The sequence below is a fragment of the Sparus aurata genome, chromosome 9 (genome assembly GCF_900880675.1).
Source record: "Sparus aurata chromosome 9, fSpaAur1.1, whole genome shotgun sequence".
Classification (NCBI taxonomy): Eukaryota; Metazoa; Chordata; class Actinopteri; order Spariformes; family Sparidae; genus Sparus; species Sparus aurata.
The window spans coordinates 22,125,413-22,145,496 of record NC_044195.1 but is presented as its reverse complement, the minus strand read 5'-3'; the positions used below and the strand labels follow the sequence as shown (position 1 = coordinate 22,145,496).

General features: G+C 41.7%; 1 protein-coding gene across 1 annotated transcript in view; it reads right to left on the bottom strand.

The window, feature by feature from the left end:
- tmem198aa (transmembrane protein 198aa) overlaps positions 1-19,798 on the bottom strand; it is a 40,566-nt gene extending 20,768 nt beyond the window's left edge. Inside the window, exon 1 of the mRNA XM_030428761.1 lies at positions 19,280-19,798. The gene's annotated coding sequence lies outside the window, so the exon portion shown is untranslated. The remainder of the gene's footprint in view (positions 1-19,279) is intronic.
- Between the last annotated feature and the right edge of the window lie 286 nt (positions 19,799-20,084).

The window sequence follows — 20,084 nt, the reverse complement described above, 5'->3', positions numbered from 1 at the left end:
GATTATTGATTACTCATTTTAAGTACACAGCTGTGAGTGCTGACAGAGCAGTAAGCATGCATTACGATGTTGGAAAAAGGAAACATCTCTCAAAAAAAAAAATGCAATTCAGCTCCCATCATTCACTTGGATATACAGTAAAGAGGCTGCAACAAATTGTTGCTGGCAGTTTGAAAGTATTGACCGGTAGCAGAAGATTTTCAGTGCACACATAATGGTTGCCGTGGGAAGGCAGACAGAATTAATTTGCATGAATTTGCATGTGGCACGAGTACAAGGCGGTTTGGGAGCCTCCGAGCTGAAGTTTTTTTCAGAGGGGGTTAAAAACAAAAGCTGTTAAACATTTAAATCTGTGCTCACTCCTGATCTGCTGCCGCTCTAACTCGCTCGCTCGCTTAAAGTGATACTTTGGCAAATACCCACTGCTGTTGCGCTGTCAGGCTGCGGGGCTGCTATGTGATATAGTAACTTTATATGGTACACAGTAGTGCTGCAGAATGGATCAGGTATAGTGTTTCACTGCTGTTGTGAAACACTGCTGTTAATGTGTTTTCTACTGGAAAATTCAGTGCATCATATGTCAGATTCATGATAAACAGGGCTGCATGATAGGGTCATATTACAATTATTCTGACAGATACTGTAAGAGGAAGTTTGTTACTGCTCAATGCACCAAAGTTGTGTCTGCATGTCCCGTTTAATATTCTCTTATTAAATGAGCGAACCCGAGGTGCTCTGTTACATTGTCGGCGGTGGTGTTTCGCTTTCAGCTGACTGCATGGAGTGTTTTTTTTATTTTATTCGCGCTGTCGTTATTTGCGGTTTCTTGGCTGCCTCAGGTCAGCTCGCAGGCAAACTTTATTTTTGACCTTGCCAAGGATGAACGCGGCTGAGTTACAGACATGTGGCGGGGAGATGAAGACAATTTTGATCCCAGCATGAGGATGTACGTTGGTGGTGATGGGAGACAGTTTTCGAGGCTGGGTGAGATCAGAGATCAGAGTGACTGTGGGGATCAGCGGTGACTACAGTCACTTTACTACCTCAGCTACCTCAAATTCAATCCCCCATCATCCATCGTAGTTTTTTACTATGGACATCGTCATATGCCATTTCAGTAGACATCGTCAAAGTGTGAATGAATTTTCATTTTCACTGAAACAAACTATTGAAATCGGGATGATGTGATGATTTGCTGGGGTCTGTACCAAGCTGGACATCTCTACAGCACTGCAGTTCTTCATTTAAATGCTGTTTTGTCTGATAAAAATGAGGCGCAATTGCACGTGCCCACATTATGATTCTGTTCGCATATCGATTAACTTTGCGACTCTAATGACGAATTAGACAAAACGATCGGTTTAAAAAGCTAAAACTAAAATATTACACTTACATGAGTAAGGATTTTTGGTTGATTTTAGACGATGCAGTTTAGTAATTCAACAACTGACAATGTAAAGAAGATATCACTGGAATACACGCTTCAAATCCAGATTTGAAACATTATCAACCGATCAGACTACTTTGGATTTTAGTATTTTAGGACTGTCATGAACAAAAAACTCACGAGAGACACTGGCAGCTAAACCAGAAGCACATCACATCAAAAGACAAAATCTGGACAGCAGTGTGTTCATTTTACATGAAAAGAAATCATACATTGCTTTTTTTAACCTAATCCAACAAACAACATTAATGTGCGGCATCAGTAACTCAGTGCGAGTACCTTCAATGTTTAATTAGACTCCACTGGCTCCACTGTATCTAATTGACTTGTAAATGTTGCTTTAGGGCAAAAATAGCTTTGACTGTTACACATTTTGTCAATTACTGATTTTCCAACTTTTGTTCCCAGGGCGTAACGTATATTACAACCTTTCATCTGATGAGATGCATGTTAAGATATATAGTTACATAAAGGAGCCCAGTATTGACAACTATAGTCTCAATTGATCTCCTTGTGTGCTTTGGGTCGCTAAGAGTCACAAGGAGATCAATTAGGAGAGTGGTGTGTGTGCTGCTTGGAGATTCCAATCCTTTCCCTTTTTTTTAGAGGATGAAAATGTGCCTGGGGCTTCCACTTTGGTCCTTTTTTCTTGGTTTAAGCATTGGAGCCATCAGCCTAATAAGAGTGATCAAAGTCGGCTGTGTTTCACATTTTTCGTGCGAGGATAGCTGAGGGCGAATTTAGTCAACCCTTACATAAATAGACTTTGTTTCAGTCAGAAGAAACGGCATTAGAGTGAATTCTAAAAGCACATTTTCAGGTAAATTGTGCACAGAAAAACCATTTGGCTCCAGCTTAATGTGTGTGATTCAAGAATTATAGACTCATACTCCATCACCCACACACAGCGCCACACTTATTCAGGCACCAAATCCCACTGGTTTAATTCATTCCAGTTGAGACACAAATTAAGACCTGCTAAGCGTATAAACTCACTCAACGGTGGACACCTTAAGACGAGGCTTAAAGTGGCATAAATGGCACTGTTTCACTCTGCATCATCATTATTTCATGAAACAAATACCACACTACATCTTTACATGGTAAATCTACATGGTTCTCTCTGTAACCATCATGACACCTCTGGTTAAGGCACAGTCATTCATGCACAGACACAGACCTGTTCTCGTCTTCCTTACGCCTATCTGCAAATGTGCTGTCTGTCTGGTGAAGCCCCGGACTAAGTAAGAAACATAGAAACCTTGAAAGTGACGGCTTACAGATGTAAAAATCGCCGTGCAGTTTATTCTCACTCACTGCAGTTTATTCTCCACTGCCGACTCTAATAGCTTTGAGGAACTGACACTGGAGACTCAGTCATATATTTGTGCCTTCATACTACCCCAAAGACATATCAGCTTCTCCTCTTAGAGAATGCGCGCAAAACCTACTTTTACAGCCCCTATGGGTGACAGGTTTGGCTTGAAATATTAAGTTTTGTTATTCATGATCCATTACTTATTTCTCTTCCAGGTCACCGCACTTGTCATGTCAGAGTACAGACGACGAACTCTCCGAATCCTTCAACTTCTCTTTTTCTTCCAAACAAATTGTTTGCTTCTACAAAATCATAGCGAAAGAGCCACTACCAGGGGTGCAGTTAGTGAAGACTGCGAACCAGCAAAGCACAAAATAACATTTGGTCCGTCCTTTTATTAGAGTTAAAAGACCCACAGATCTGGAGTGCCCTGCTGTCATGGTCCTGAGTTTTATTTTGTAGCTTTTATCCTCATGATTCATATCTCTTTCACCAGTTTCTCATCAGTCTTCCCTCCCTGGTGTATATAAAGCTGTGTTTTTCTTTGTTGGTTCGTGTCACTTCTGCGTTTTCACATCTGTTCCTCAGCCCTGTTTTGCTCCTCATGCCTTTCTGCGTGTGCTCATTGTGTCTTCAGTGTTTTTTGGTTTTGTTCCCTTTGTCCTTACCGTTCGTTCTCAGTTTTGTTTTTGTATTTGCCTCAGCGGCTTTTTGTCTGTTTTTTTTTTTGTTTTAGTTTTTTTGGTGTTTGGACTTCAGCTTTACATTATTAAATCGCCTTTTGGTTTTCAGCCCGTCTTGTCTTAGCGCCCAGCTTTTAGGTCCTCCTTCGCCAAACACCCTGCCATCAGGAATAAAAACATAAACTAATCTCACTGCTGTCAACTTTTACTGTGGAACTTTTACTGAAACAAAGGCAAATCTGAGAATGTTGTTCTTCGTCAACATTTTTGTCACAGTCATTGTTTATAGTGGCTGCTTGTTTCTGTCTGTTTTACTGTGAGACTTTTTTTTCCAAAAAAGTCTAACCATGGACAAGGACTGCAGATTAGCCATGGCAAGAAGTTCTATACACATTGCAATGGCTGCATGTTATCCAGATGCAACAATGTCTAGACTTAACATGCCTATTAAATAAACCAATAACTAAAATTTTAAAAACATTTTTTTTCAACTGATGAAAAAAACACATCTTGGTCCAATTCCCAGTGAACCCACAGCACCAGTATAAGTAAATAGAGGAAAATCAAATTGTGTTATATTCCCATGACAAATGACTTTGTATTTTTGTTAAAAATATTTAAAAAAAGGTTTTCCAATGGTCAAGGTAGGATAGAAAGCAGTGAAATTCAAATGCAGTGAGCATCACAATGTGGCGAGCTAGAGTAGAGAGAAGTGAACTGTGAAGGGAAAAACAGATAAAAGCAACTTGGTTCACACAGCATCGGTCAAGGTCTACCAGCATTCACTTTCAAAAACAAGGGTTGTTCTAATATTGATACCAGCATTGGAAATGCCTCCTATGCCGCCTAAAAGTTGGAATCAGCATCAGTGAGCACACGAGTCTATCCACTGAGCTAATACTTTATTTATTAAGGAACGCTCCTTCTCAGCAGCATCCAAAGCTCAACAGATGTTATACTGCACGAGTAGCGCGCACCCATAAACAGCAACCGACTTGAGTTATTTCCATACTCTAACATCTATGGAGTAAAAAGCGAGGAGCAATTAACATTTTTAAAAAGTCTACATACACTGTACACTGGAAAAATCTAATGGCAGAATTAACAACTGACATTTATCGAGTTGTTATATGAATAGGTGCCAGAATGTAATCACTGGAGTGTCTCCATAAATAATTGCTCTGAGTTTCCAGGTGTCATTAAGACATCTAAATGTCAGCTGCTCTGCTTAATTGCTTCTTAAGCCCTTTCATCAGATCTGTTCCTACTGTACGTCAGCAACGCCCACCTGAGTGTTTGCCTCCTTGTCACCTCTTATACGGAATTAAAAGCATTAACAGGGATTAAGATGAACTATAAGCTTGTATTAAACATTTTTAAACAACACTCCCTGTGGAAGAGGTCGGGAGCGCATGACTCAGAGCCGAAGAGAAGCTGATTATCTTCACCACAGGGTGTCTGCAAGCAGAGGTCTTCATTGGCAACCATGTGAGCTACATGTCCTATATATACTATGATGTGTCCATGTCAAGTACGACAATCACAGCTGCCAGTATACTATGTGACGCTATAATGAAATACAAAAATAAATCCTGAACCTTAAGCTCAGAGAAGAACTACTGGAGCAGGAAACCTCAGGTACTTATTGACAGGAGAAACTCTGTCTGGTCAATCCTGCTGCCCGACACACTTGGGATTCCATGATGATTGATTTTCATTATAAGTCACTGCAGGTGGGCGAATGCAGTAACAACTTCAAGGGGTATACTTTGCAGGATTTTCCCAGAAAAACAATGTATAGACAAAAATAATCAATCTCAATCATCACGTCGTGACCCACTAGAAGTGTTAGGTGCTGTCTGTATCTGTGGAGACCTTGCCCTCTGCCTGGAACTCCTCATTCTCTTAGCACTTTGCCATGTTCAGAATGTTTCTAGGTGTCTACCTTTGGACAGTGGGTGTGTAGCTTCCAGCTAATAGCAGTATGAAGGGGGACCTTTATAAAAGTGCAGCAACCAGGTCAAATCGCTGCTCTGGGGCCGTCCTAAAGAGCTGCAGGCTTGTGTGACTGTTTGACTGAAGGCGGGGCAGAGCGAGCTATATACACACATACACAGGCAGAGCAGAGAGGCAAACAGCGAACATGATAAAGCCTGCGTTTTGGCTGCATTTTCATGAAATCAGAAGGGTTTTGAGTGTTTATCAAACAATCAAAAAATTATTTATTACATGTGGGGGATATATGTGCTGTTCAGTGCCGCTGCACAGAGGAAAATAGCTGAATGTAAACAAATCTTTAAAATAAATCTTGGATATGCGCCTGTCACATGAAAACTGCATTCCTTTACATTCCTTGCAGAGTTTGTCAAAACCCTGAAAAGCAATTGGAGGAATCCCAGTTCATAATTGCTTGTTCTCGGAACGACGGACTCCAGCGGTGAAACAGATCGTGAAGACTGCAGCTTACCTACACCACAGTTACCTGACTCAGGAGATGGATCCATCTGAGAATGCATGACAAGGGGACGCTACCACACCACCAGAAAGAATAGCGATGAAGTGAAAATGTGCACAAAGGATTCAGTCTCTAAAGCTGCCTTAATTTTTCTTCTTTCTTTCTCTTTCTTACAATGAATATCAATCAAGACATCCCGAGTGATGAAGGACTTTTTTGTTCTTCTCAGGGGCATTATGGTATTTTTAACTGTTGGCTGTGCTGTGATTAGCCAGCTGTTGTAAAATGTCTGCAGGAGATTTTAATACACTGCAATAACTTTATTTTTTTTTCCTCTGTGCCCCCATTCTTTTTTGTATGTCCCTTGCATCCAAAACATACAATTCATTTCAAACATGAATGAAAAATGAAGCTGCAGCTTGTGTACCATGCCATTCTTCTGTGTCCAAAGCACTGCACCAATGTAAGCCTTAAATAAACCTTGTACTTATCATCCTCGGTTTGCACTGCATGACTATTTAAGCTGATTGTCGACTTTATTGTGTGAAGTATTTGTCAATTCACACTCTGTGGTGACCTGACCTCTGCTCAGTGCTACATCCACAGCTAGTCGACAACCAAAAAAAAACAGCCAACAAATAAGGTCAGAACAAGGACGAGGGGGAAAAAAACGACATATTAGGCAATGATGTCACGTCCAGCCTGTTGCTACAACAACCAGCAGCGTTACAAGGACCCTGCAGATGGGCTCGTCTCCATGGGAATGTGCATGTTAAGAGCCAATCCGTGATGGTCTCTTAGAGGCCCCTGGCAGCAGACAGCCCTGACCTTTGACCCTATTCAGCTAGTGCCTCTTTATAATTCACCAACACATCAGAGTGAACAGAGTGTTCTGAGTGCAATATAGCCAAAAACAGCCCCCATTACTGATTTTTAAGCATTTTTGTGAGTGCAATGGAGCGAGAGTGAGACACAGGCGAGGCAACTACCTGAATAAACTGAAGATCTAGTAATATATTCGATGGCCCTGCCCAAAGGCTCAGAGTTGTGGGCTTTGATGGATCAAAAAAAGTCTAGGCTAACCAACAGGAAGGTTTTGGTTAACAAAAAGATTAAAGCCATATGTAGAGCAATGGAATCTCTTCACTTTAACACTCAACTGTATAAATTCGCACTTTTTTTCATTTATAAATATCTGCAGCTTCCTCCCAAGGTGAGAGTTTGTCTAAGATGTGCCGTGCGCTCATTTTTGCATCTGTGATTGATGCCAACCACCAATTTCAAAAGCATCGGCAATCATCGCAGGACTGCTTCAAAAATCACACAGTGGAAGACATCACACTGTAAATTAATATCAATGCAGGAGAGAAGAGAAAATCTGAATTACTGTTGGTTTTTCTTCTTGATAGACAGCAAAAATACACTGAAGGGTCGCTGCTTGGTGCAAAAACATTCTTTGCTTCTGTTTGGCACACATAAAGTGAATTAAGGATCTGACTGAGTGCACAGGAGTTACACATTCACATAATGGGCACAGGAGGTTTTTTTTGGTCTGAGGTACATTTAAATAAGGAAGATCTACATAGATATAATTTAGCAGCTTGGGCTGAACGATATGCAAAACAAACTGGGTGATGGACTCTGAGGTGAGGCCAAAATTGTGTTGACCCATTAAGGTAACAGTTTCTTATGGAAGGGACGACATGCAGCTGCATTGACAACCCTTAGCTCGGCATTTACTCCCACTTTAAAACCCGATGTACTGCCATATTGGTGAAGTAACCTTGCAAATATCAGTGAGTGTTGCTTCTGCCGCTATGACAGCTCTGCGTGCATTTTCTTTTCAGAATGAAAGCCATAAAATGTTGTAAAAGCTGGTCGATATCTTGAAAAAGATACGGTGGCAAATGGTTTCAACCATCTCAATATTCGGATATCTTATGTGTTATCATTGAGGTAGGCAGAGCATCATATTTTCACTTGCAAGACCACTGACCAAGCTGCTTTATTTGGAAGGTTGAGAGTGAGAACGTCTTGACCACATTGCTTCATATTTCATGCTGTGACAGATTTCACCTTTATCAAAAAATTGCAGCTCCAGCAATTTAGACATTGCACCTTGCCATTTTGCTTTTCCATAATATTTTCGATGAAGTTCGGCCCTGGTTTAAACACAGGTCACAGTGTTCCCACTGCGACAAATAACCTGAAAGATTTCATATTCCACCAGCTCCACTCGAGAGCCTGAGTATGTAAACTCAGCAGTGAAACCAACATCTAAATGCTGTTTCACAGACTCGCTTTTCCTCCCTCCTGACAAACGTAGAGCACTGAATCACAGCGCAGCGCCTGTGACACAAATCACAGTTCACACGATGATTTGCTCAGCCATATCCTTGTTTGCATGCCTGTGTCAGCCCGACAGGCCAATAATGTTAGGTTACATATCAAAACCACTGGCAGTGTAATAACCTTTCTGCGTGTTGATGTGCTCGCTGCTGGAGTTTCGCTTCTGTTCCCCTCTCCTCCAGACGAGCAGACAGTCTGAGGTCACAGATCAAATCTGAACACTGCTGGCGCTGTAATAAGGCTTTTTTGATTTGATCTGCTGTATGCCGGTTCTGGCCTCGAAACTCCATTTGCCATTCACAGTGTAGCTCTACCTTCACCTCTATGAGTGTGCCGACTTTTACAGATCTGTGATCTTTGGATCTTTGATCTTTATCTATTGTTGAAAATGATATAAATAGCTAACACAGAACATGCTGCTGTCCTTGCATGGCGTATATAAATGCACTTGCACACATAATTTAAAAAACAAATCGAGAAAACGTGAAGTACACATCAAACTGTATTATGCAAAAATTCCGAGGAACGTGAAGAGGAGTGAAGTCTTCTCTGCCTCAGCTGTGAAGTGTGTGTGTGTTTGCACGTGTAAGGCTTTTCTAACCAAACATGCTGTGAGAGAAATTATATTTTCTAATCTTCTATTGATATGTGCAAACTGACAGGGAGAAAAAAGGAGATGAGGGGTTTGAAAAATGTTTGTGCCCGTGTGTTTGTGTCTCTAGGTGTGTGTTTGTGTATGTGTGTCAGCATGAATATTTCAGAGGCCCCACGCTGAGTGGTGGCGACAGAGCATCACCAGAACGAGGACACACTGGTCTCCAGGGTGGGGATTGGGAGGGTTGGACGGAGAGGAAGAGGGAGAAGGAGAAAGACAAAAAAGACAGAAAGAAAGAAATGAAACGGAGAGAAATAAGCAGGAAAAACAGGACAACTCAACACACACAAAGAAAAAAATCATATAATGAGAAAGTTTCTGCAGTTTAGGTCTGTGAAGCACGTCCTCTTTTCTGAAGTGTGCTTGCAGGGAACAACAAAGTAAAAAATGAATCCAGACAGTGAGTCTGACTTGGCGATGAAAAAAAAGAAAGAAATCAAAAGAAGAAAGTTTTTATCTCCTGGCAGCCTGAGGTCAGTTTCCTGCCTTTTCAACATGTGCAAGGTGAGGAGTCATCCTCGACAAAACCAAACTCAAGTCAACCTCCAGTTCTGCGCCAAGGAAACCTGACAAAACAACAGAAGTGTTGGTACGTGAAAGCCCTGAAGGCTGAGGTTTGGTTCAGTCAGAGGTACGACATGTTATTTTTTGTCAGAGGATCAGCTTTACAAGTCTCTTGGGTTTCTCTAACTTGTTGTTTTATTCTAGGGACTTTAGAGTAGTGAATCTTTCTGTTGTATTTGTATCCTGTAAGGCACACTGCATTTCCTTGACGTATAAAATGTGCTCTACACATAAAGTTTCCTCGCCTTGGCTTCATTTTTTCAGGTTTGGAGATTTTTTTGTCTCAATGATTTCGGCGTCAGCAACAATACGACGACTGTGAATGAAACTGTCAACAGCAAAGTGCCTTTCCATGAACATTGTGCTCATTACTCTAGCTAACAAACAGACCTGGACCTGGAAATCATCACTGGAACTACCTTCCACTGAAGAAACAGTGCCCAGAAAACTCTCGCCAGCATGTGTGGTGGACTATCCAGAGAAATAGGAACAGCTTGTTTCTAACAAGTGTTTTGTTGCTCCTGAATTTTTTAGAAGTAAGTGTGGATACATATACACAGGACTTTTATATTTCATACTCTATGAGGGTATAGCTGGACAGTCTTGTCTCCTAATTCTGGTATGAAGTGGTGATATTGATTTTTAAATGCACCTAAGTGTACTTAGCTGATCACATTATTAGGAAGAATATTAGATCATGGCTGTAACCAATGTCATAATTCCTGTGTGAAGACACAGTACAATACAAACTGTGGTGAGAGTGAGTGGAGTTCACTGGGTTACAGTTCAGTGGGGTAAAAGCAGGATGGAGACTTAGCCCGGTTAATGTCAGGTGAACCGGTTCAGAGGTAACCCTTACTAATACCACTAAAGCTATTACTGAGATATCAGGTGTTGTCCCCTGGTGAGGTTAACAAGACAGATAGGATCATTGAAAGTAGAGAGAGCAACTTTTTCTCTTTTGATTTGAGTCCATCTTGCATGATTTTAAAGAAGTCAAATTGTGTTTGCTAGAAGTGTTGATCCACTGCTTTGGTATCGGGCTGTGTGATATCACCTTAATACCACAATATTTTCAGGCTATATAACAACAGACTATAGGGATGTCCCAATCAGGTTTTTTTTTTATCTCGATCCCGATCCAAGTCCTTTAATATTTTGTAAATGCTGATACCGAGTGGCGATCCGATACTTAGCCTTAACTAATATTTTCCTGGATAATACAGCTGCATTAAGAAAAAAGTAGTTTCTTAATAGGTTTTTTTATTTTGTTGAAACAAAGTATATACTTTCATATGGCTCCTTCTTATTCTGCATATGCTATTGCAACATTGGCCTACCACCTTTCTTGCGTTAGCAGGTGAGTCCGTGACGCTGCACTGTGACAGCAGACCCTCGAGTACAGCCAGCTGATGTGTGTGCGAGATGCAGCCCACACTTGGTACCTCCATATCATCCAGTGCCTTTTTTCATATTCCTTACGTTGTCACGTAAAATGACATGGACGCGTTGCTTGTCTGGGGATTCATAAACTCCAGATGACGAAGAAAACCCTGATTCTCTGCCACAGAGATGTGCTGGTTATCCAGAGCGATTAATTTAATTATCTTCTTAAATGTAGCTCTTTTGTTACCCCCTCACGAAACGGTCGTATTGCAGATGTTACATGTCGCCGTTGGACTGCTTTCGCTTTCTAATTAAGTTATATCCACACTGCAGACATTTTATCCACAGATTTGCCAGACTAACATTATGTGCGCGTCTGAGTTCTGCCACAAATGGTGATCTGACGTAAAAAAAATAAATCGGACTTGATGATTATGTTGTGAGGATGACCTGTAAGAACTCTAATCATCTAACTTTTAATCTGGCGCAATAGTCAGGGTTAAGAAAACATCATGTTTCGGTTTAAATATGTGTTTTTGTTTTTTGGAATTGTGTCCTGAGGTCTCCTTAAAAATTTCCATCGCTTTCACATTTACAAATCTTGAAACATTGTCTTGAACTGCGGTCACTAGCTTGGCAGCCTAATTTGAACGTGACATGACAATGTTGTCAAAATGTTAATATGGTGTAAAGCCTGTGACCGCGGTTTGCAGCAACATTATCTGCCAATATATTGTCGTAGCAACTAGGCTGTAGATCCAAACCCAACCCCCCCAAACGCTTAAGGAAATTTCTACTTTCTTCATCAATACTGCACATTGCTCACTCTCATACCAATGCATGTGGCATTACTCAACCAGAAAAGTTGTTAATTAATGTCGGGAAGCAGAGAGTCAGTGCTGATGGGTAGCTGATGTGTAATGCAGAGACTGGAAGAGTCTTTGCATTGTCTGACTCATCATTTTTAGATTTATAGAGATGGGCTTTGCTGTAGATCACAATTCCTTGCTGTCAGTTTGGCTTTTTATCAAGTCCTTCTGTCGGACCATTTACAAACTCGTTATGCGCCTACTGTAAGCCGCAGACTCGTATCCCAACCAGATTTAAGATCTCGATTCAGAACAAACAGAAAGTGATTGTCTTGTCCTGGGAATGATCAGTCGGCACCTTCGCTCTGCTGTTCCGTTTCCAGTTGAGAGACTCAGCGAGGAAGAGTTTGCATGTGATCGGTGAGTAACAGTGTTGCTGATGTCATGGTTACTAACAGGATGACTGTGTTTCCATCGAGCCCATCTGTCACTCTGGAGACTACTACTGTGTGTGTGTGTGTGTATGTGTGTGTGTGTGTGTGTGTGTGTGTGTGTGTGTGTGTGTGTGCGTGTGTGTGTTGCGAGAGGAGGGTGTTGTTGGGGAAGCAGGGAGAGACTTAGAGAGTTTGAATCTGCTTTGGATTCAAGGCAGATACAGACATATAGAAAAAAAATACAGCCCTATCTGGCATCTGTTCTCTCGCAATCTGCTGTCAAATAAAGACACTGAGTGATTAATTCACACTGCAGTTACGGTTATTCTACAGACCAATGAGATGTAGGGTAAATACATCCCAGTTCTACCATTTCATCTAAAAGAAGAACAGTCATATTATAGTAATGATCTTGGCTGTGGATGTGACAATGCAGAGCACTGTGAGTGCAGCGATTTAAGAAAAGAACAGCACCTGTTCTCTGCTGACCTTTGTAATACACAGGAGGATGTACCTCACTGTGATGATAGGTGTGACAGTGTGCAGTAATGTGCAGCAATACTGCCTACAATGGTTTCAACATGTTTGCCATTTAAAGTGCTTACGCGGAGCATTTAAATCATTCCAAACTGCTTATGAATCGGTGTATCCGTCTTTGCAAATATGAATATTCGCTGCTTTTCTTTGATTTATAACCTTGTGAACTGCACATTTGGGGCTTCTTTGAAATGTATGTTGTACAAACACTGACATCTTATAGATTAAATGATAAATGTGTTCATTTACAAATTCATGAAGATGAGGAAAATCGTTTGTTACAGAACCTGAATGTGCAGTTACACCGAACTAGCTCCCTATTCAGTTGGCATAGTAACCAGAAAAGGCGTAGATGGCCTTGTTTTTCATTGGAAATGCCTCCACAGTTGTATTTTCTGATTAACTGACTGCAAAGCTATAAAAACAGTACTGTACACTATAAAAAGCTGCTGGTACAACAAATATAAGAACTGCAGAAACAGTGTAACTCAACAGTTAATGGTCATTTTTACAGATATTTAATGTTGATGTTTTATACCCAGTATAAAGACTCAATTCATTCATCACTGCATCCTTATCTTACTGTGATTGTGTCTCCTGATTGCTTTTCTTCTCTCTCTTTCCAAACCAATTTCCTTTCTGCCCATTTCCTACTTTTTTTAAGCTTTTTTTGTGCTGATCACATCTTACACTCTGTGGAGCCTGGTCACAAGATGAATACACATTTCTGAACAAACAAAATGTATTCTTAACAAAATACAGTTGTATTAATACCTAAATCATTGGCATTAGTAGATAAGCAAATGCATGAAATGTTGACAGCACAATTCTCTGTATCTGTGTTATTTAGAGACAAGCGTTCAAGGCCCTGTCAGTGTGAAACTGAGCTTTTAACAAAAACAAGTTTAGTCCCATTTTAAACAGTTGAAATGCCTTTAAACGCTCACAGACTTGAGTTCATCATTTTTTATCATCTGTGTCAAGATAAGCTCTTTAAGTTTCTCTCTCGCATTTAACTTTTCCCTTTTTCTGTATTTATAAAATAACACATCAGGACGCTCGTGGTGAAGCAGCCTCGGCCTGGGTCATTTGGTTGCTCGGGTCATTAGGTTTAAAAGCAGCAGGGTGATTTGTATGGGAGCTGTTGACTTTCTCCTCACAGGCTCCCTCTCTCCCTTTGAGCTGTGAGTCTATTGAGATGTCTCTGTGACCCATAGACCCCTCACACACCCGCCCACACACACACAAACACATACACACAGACAAAAACACAAAAACAAAATGATGAGAGAGAAAAGTATATCCAGAAACTATCTAGACGTCCTCAGCTCATCTCTAGCTGATCATTCTCGCATCTCCTTGACCATCTACTAAACTGCTATGAAATGAGTGTGAGCATAACCTGCTTTGCCGTGCAGTGATGTCAGGTGTATCTTGTTGTTGCATGTGCACCGGCCTCAGTGCACTTAAGTCAAGCGATGTGAAGGATGTATGTGTGCCGGTGTGTTGGTGGCCTCAGCATTGATCCCTCTCTAAGCCTTGGTCATTGCTTGTGGCCTGAAGGTGAGGTGACAGGGGAGTAAAGAGGCTTTCATCAGATTACAGCTCATTCTCTGTCTTTCACCGTCTCTCTGTCCAGCATCATTTATCTCACTGCAGCTTTCAAACTCTTCGCTCTTTCTCTCCTTGTCTCTCTTGCTGAACACTAGACCTTGCTTTAAGACACAATGGTGAATTTGTCTTCTGACACTTGCATTGTCTCTCTCCAAATGTTCCCAGTCAGCTGATAGTGGCTCTTCAGGACTGTACTTAAAGATGAAAACTAACTTTTAGAACAATTATGCACACGCTCGTTTTTTATTCAGGTAACCGAGGTCAATCTATCTGACGCACAGATGAATACACAACTTTTCTTACAACAGAAAACCATTTGCCACTGCTCTCAAAAACCCATTACGCTTTCATTTCCAAAGTATTTATTGTTATGCTTCTTTTAATGAGCTGTTTCTGCTTTCAGCGAGCAGTGAGAGGAGACAGGAAGCCAAAAGGCTCTTCTCACTTTTTCCCTCGGTAAGCATGACGTGCCATTCATATTGTAAACATCAGTGGTGAGAGAAACATACTGATCTTTTATTCAAACAGCCTCTATGTAACAATTTGTAGCAGTTTGAATGTATTAATGACTTTTTTTGTTACTTTATTTGCCTGTGGACAATTTGTTTTAGTTGTTTAATGCTGCTAAACTGCGGATTTCTTTGTTTAGTATTGAGTATACAGTGTTTGTGGGGGAATCTCCAATGGTTTCACTGATTCCTTGAGTAGATTGAAGTTTAACATTAGTCACAGCTCTCATGAGGACAATCCAGTGTTTCCCATTTCAAGTCTCATAGCTGACTTTTTTACATTGGTTGCACTCGAGCGCCTAACTTCTTAATTTCACATGCATAATTAAGGTTCACCCAATAACACATTTTAATTAGATTACTTCACACAGTATGTAAATGATTGTATGATTGCAAATAAATGATTTTCTTCATTTAAATCACAGCACACACAACAAGAATAACAATGCAGTAACCTCACTTTAAGTTTTAAAAACCTGACATAACTCAGGGATTAGAAAAATCAATATAGGTTTCCATAATAAGTTAAAGAAAATACGACTATTGGGTGGTATTTGTTCAAAGGATAGCTGTCTCCTCTACACATACAGGTGGTGTCTGTTTTTCTAATTTGATCTGCTGAACATGAGGCGCATCGGTACGACCAAGGAAAATGTTTAGTCCCACTTGACAGGTTTTTATGGCGCATGTGCGACAAAAACGCTTGCATCCTGGAGCCCTGCATGCTGTACAGACAACACGTACACACACGTACACACACACACACAGACCAACAAACACACATTTTTCAGACATTGTTACGACATAAACGCAGACAGATGCTGCAGATGTGTCTGCTTACACGGTACTGTGAGACTCTTTCAGCTACAAGCCAACGTTACGGCCAAGCGCACACATACACACGCACACACACACTCACGCTACATTGCCGGAGGGCTCTTACCAGTGTGAGTCAGATCTGGTTGAAACTGCTCGCTTTCAACCTGATGCTGTCCTCATTACACTGACGCCGTCCTGACCGCCATACATTTAGTGTTCAGAGTGCTAAAATCATTAAATGGATGTCAGGGGTGCAGCACGCAAACATATATCTGACCAGCCCTTTGAACCAGTGTGTGTGTGTGTGTGTGTGCGTGTGTGTGCACGTAATACGCCAGTGGGAAGGACAGTAGCGGTGTGTATTAATGGGATTAAGATCGACTTTACCCTTTTCCCTCCCGTCTTCTTTCACACTCATGCTTTCATTTTTTATCCTCCACCCTGGTCAGTCATTCAAGTCTATTTTTCTTCTTTTTGTTTGTTTGCATCCCCCCCCCCACACTTTCCATAAGTCAAAACCCTGCCCCCTCTACATTTCTCCTCCGACCTTCCCTCTTCTCCCTCTATTCCTAATATTTACAGCCCTTATAACTTCCATCCGTCTTTCTGTTAAATATACATCAAAAACATGGGGGGCCTGTTGCAGACTTGCTCCATCGGACGGAGGAGCCCCTGTCGACGTTTGGTGCTCAGTCTTGAGTCTGACTCTTTTTTTCGCTTATGTTCACTGCACTTACATAACCCGTCGTCAAAGCACTGCGCAGTGAGTGCGTAGGAACACAGGCAATCCATTAATTGTATGAATGAAAGTCTCACTGGTACGCAGCCTCGCCTCGACACTAAGATCTATTAAAAGAGATCCATCTTAATACTGATTAACTGAGTAGTGAGGCCATTTTTTTTAATCATTGTTTACAACTGTTTGAAACATACAAGTATCTCTGTTCATGCCAAAAATATTTTACTTTGTGTTGTTGAATGATATTTTGAGCAGTTCAGATAATAAGCTAAGATATTGTTCTCATTGTGGAGAAAGGTAAAATAAGGAGAATTAATTTTTGACTTGTGGCCAGACTTCTCATCAATTCAGAGCCTGTCCCTTTGGCCAAAGTCCTAAGTCTGAGGACTGCTTGGCTCTCCGTTAGGGTTACATAACTATCAGCATAGCGCCATATGGGGGCCTCAATCAAACCGTTTTTTAAAAGGTGTGGGATTAGATCCCAGTGCATGGTACGTTGTCACATTTGTGTCCCCTCTCTGCCCTCCGAGCTGTTCACTCTCTCATTATTCTATCTCCACACACGGACCTAACCGTTCATTATGTGACAGTGGGATTTAAATGTGATATCCAGAGCTGTCATCAGTGGAGCACAGCAAATGAAAAAAAAACACCTGTCAGCTGGTGTAACTAGTTTTCATACCACTGGGCATATTAGAGAAATGAGGCTCCAAGTGGAAAATTGCTGGATGGACCATTTGGATGTCATCGAAAAAATGAAAGTTATTGTTCAACATTTCAATGTTTTTTTGTTTTTTTTTGCTATTTCAAGACTGAGGATGGGACGACAGAAGATTTTGAAAAAAGAAAAAAACACTCAGGACAAACTGATCGAGATGAATTTCCATTATAGACATAGTCGCTAATTTCCTCATGGGACGGGATGGGAAAAACTGTAGCTCACTGACATACAGCCCTACACTTTCCTGATGTATTCATGCAACAAGGGGAAGCCGGCATCTTTCAAGTCAGTCCAAAATGCTAAGCCTGCAATCAGAAAAGTTAACCACATGAATACATACTTCCATCAGGTTCTGTCGCTGTCGTTTCCGAACAAAATGTAAGGTTAGGTGAATCCATGTTTTAATGCGACTTTAAGCACATCTTGATGATTATCGGGAGAATATTACATTTAGTATTTGTCTAAAGCGACCTACAGTAATTCATACATTCAAACACTGATGGCGGTGGCTGCCCAGTACATACGGGGTAGTTTAGGGTCTACCTGGCTCTACCCCTGAGCCACAGCCGCGTTGCAATTATTCGAGCCAGGGTAACCGTGAGATGAAATTTTTGTAACATCCCATGTTTACTTAACACGTCCTGTAACAGTTCCCTGATGGGTGACCACCAAACACACAGCATCCAGCAGCAGAGCGCACTGAGCAGAATGCAAATAAGTCGCATTTTATTTGATAAACGAAGGTTAAAAAGAAATGACAGAGATCTGTTATTTCCATTGTAGGTTCACTGCGCTGATCATTACCCAAAGTTCAGCACAGGAAACGACTCACAAACTGAAGCCGGGTCTCATTAAAATCTTAATAGCACCACAAAGCAGGATACTCTGTGGGTCTCTCTTCAATGCATCACACAGCCGAAACAAAAGCACAGTCAGTAACTAGCTGCACAGTGGTTTCCTAACACGTCTTCCCCATGGCGTCTTTTTCTCTGCATCCTCTTTTCAAACACTGCACAAGCCTCCAGAGATCCATCTACAGGGATGGAGTCTCACTTTTATCTAAAAAGGCTCGGCTGGTCATTTTTCACGCGTGGGGACGGCTGAAGTGTTCATTATAATCTGTAATTGTGAAACCACAAAAACAGCCGTAATCTCACTCTCAATTTTATGCCCTTTGTGTCTCCTGCTCTCGTGTTTCATGGTTGCATTTCACATCCTTTCCTGTAACATCAAAGCTGAGCATGTCATCATCCGCATGTCCTGTTTTTTTTCTTTTCATTCTGGTTTGACTGTCTCGCCTCGCAGTTACCAAACACATTATTAGTCTCCCGAAACACATGAGGACTGACGATCTTCTATCATAAGTTGAAATGTATGTTTTTTTTGTGAATAATGGTATCTCACACTGCAGAAGAGAGAGAGAGAGAACACACAAGTTGAGATGCCATTTTTCCAGAGCGCGGCACAAAGACAACATTTGCATGTTCAACAAAAGGCAATAAAAGTAAAAAAATTAATAAAAAAAAATGCCTGCACAGTTCTCACAGCAGGGCTTGCTGCCTATAATTACTCCTTTCTTTGCTCAAGCAAAACTACTAATTATGAAGATGTTTCATGTGTTGTTACTGTGCCCTGAGGAGGAGGAGGAGGAGGAGGAGGAGGAGGAATGAAGGACTTGTTGTTTTTTTTGTTTTTCTTCCAATAGGGTTTAAATTCCAGATGTGCTGTTGACAGATAGGATGAATGGATGGCTGGACAGATGTGGGATGGGGTGCACGTGATTGTTCCGCGACTGCAAATCAATCCTCCCTCCCAGTGTTTACACACTGTCCAACCCGATTATGCACGCACGTATCACATCCTAGAGTTTAGCCTTTATATATTTATATAAATGTTTCATCCCCGCACATCATGAAGGATTCATCTGGCTGTCACTGATAGGGCTGCTGCTCGGAGAGTCTCTCGGAAGCGCTCGGGCACCCGCCAACAAAATGTTCCGACTGAAAACAATAGAGGGAAAAAAAACAACAACAACAAAAAAAAAAACAACAGAGGCTGCTCCTCCGTGTGTCTCACCCTCAGAGGCAATTTACGGTGATGGGAGAACACGAGCTGCGGTGCGGGAACATAATTAGCTCTTTTCTGGAAACACATTTTTAAGCCGGGTGGAGATGCCGTTCACGAAACGCGTTCACACTTGGCGAGGCGGAACAAAGAAAAAAAAAAAAAAACTCACTCACCTCAGAAACGCAACATATCAGCTCCTCGCTTCTTTCCTTTTGTCACCCCTCGAGTCTAGGAGGAGGAGGAGGAGGAGGAGAGTCTCCCTCTTTTGTCTTTTGTCGGTTAGCTCGCAAACCCAAACATTGTGTTCTCGGCGCAACTCCAGGAAGAAGAAGAAGAAGAAGAAGGAGAAGAAGAAGAAGACGACAGAGGAAACAATGCTCAACTCCTCTTTCCCCTCTTCAGTTTCTCACGCCGCCGCTCGGTGTCCAGACGGAGGAGCCCGGGCAGCTCATGTAATATTGAACACCGATAATGGAGCGAGCGAAGGAAAGGAGGAGGGGGGGAATTAAAAAAAACGCTTCTTCTTGCGCTCTTCTATTCCATGTTTACATCTTGCTAGCTCCTCTATATCCTCTCACCCCCCTGGACGAGCGGTGTATGCGCTTCCTTTGTGCTCTCTCTGTGAGTCGCGCACTGTGGATAACGGGTTAAACCATTCCCGCAGCGGGAGAGGGGGGGTGGTGCTGGTGGTGGTGGTGGTGGTGCGCGCAGAGACGGACAGAGAGAGAGAGAGGGGAGCTATTCATGTGAGTGTGCGGGCTCGGTGACTCGTGGCCAAATGTTGTTGTTGTCGGGGAGGAAGGGACGAGGGGAGGGAGACCGGAAATGTAGGTGTGAAAAGATGATTTTATACATTTTAAAGGACTTGTGATCCCCCCCACCACCCCCTGTCTTTTACGCAAGAGAGGTCTAAACAATGTGACGGCAACACAAGAGAGCTTTGTGTTCCTCACCTCTCCTCAGCACCCATCCTCTGTT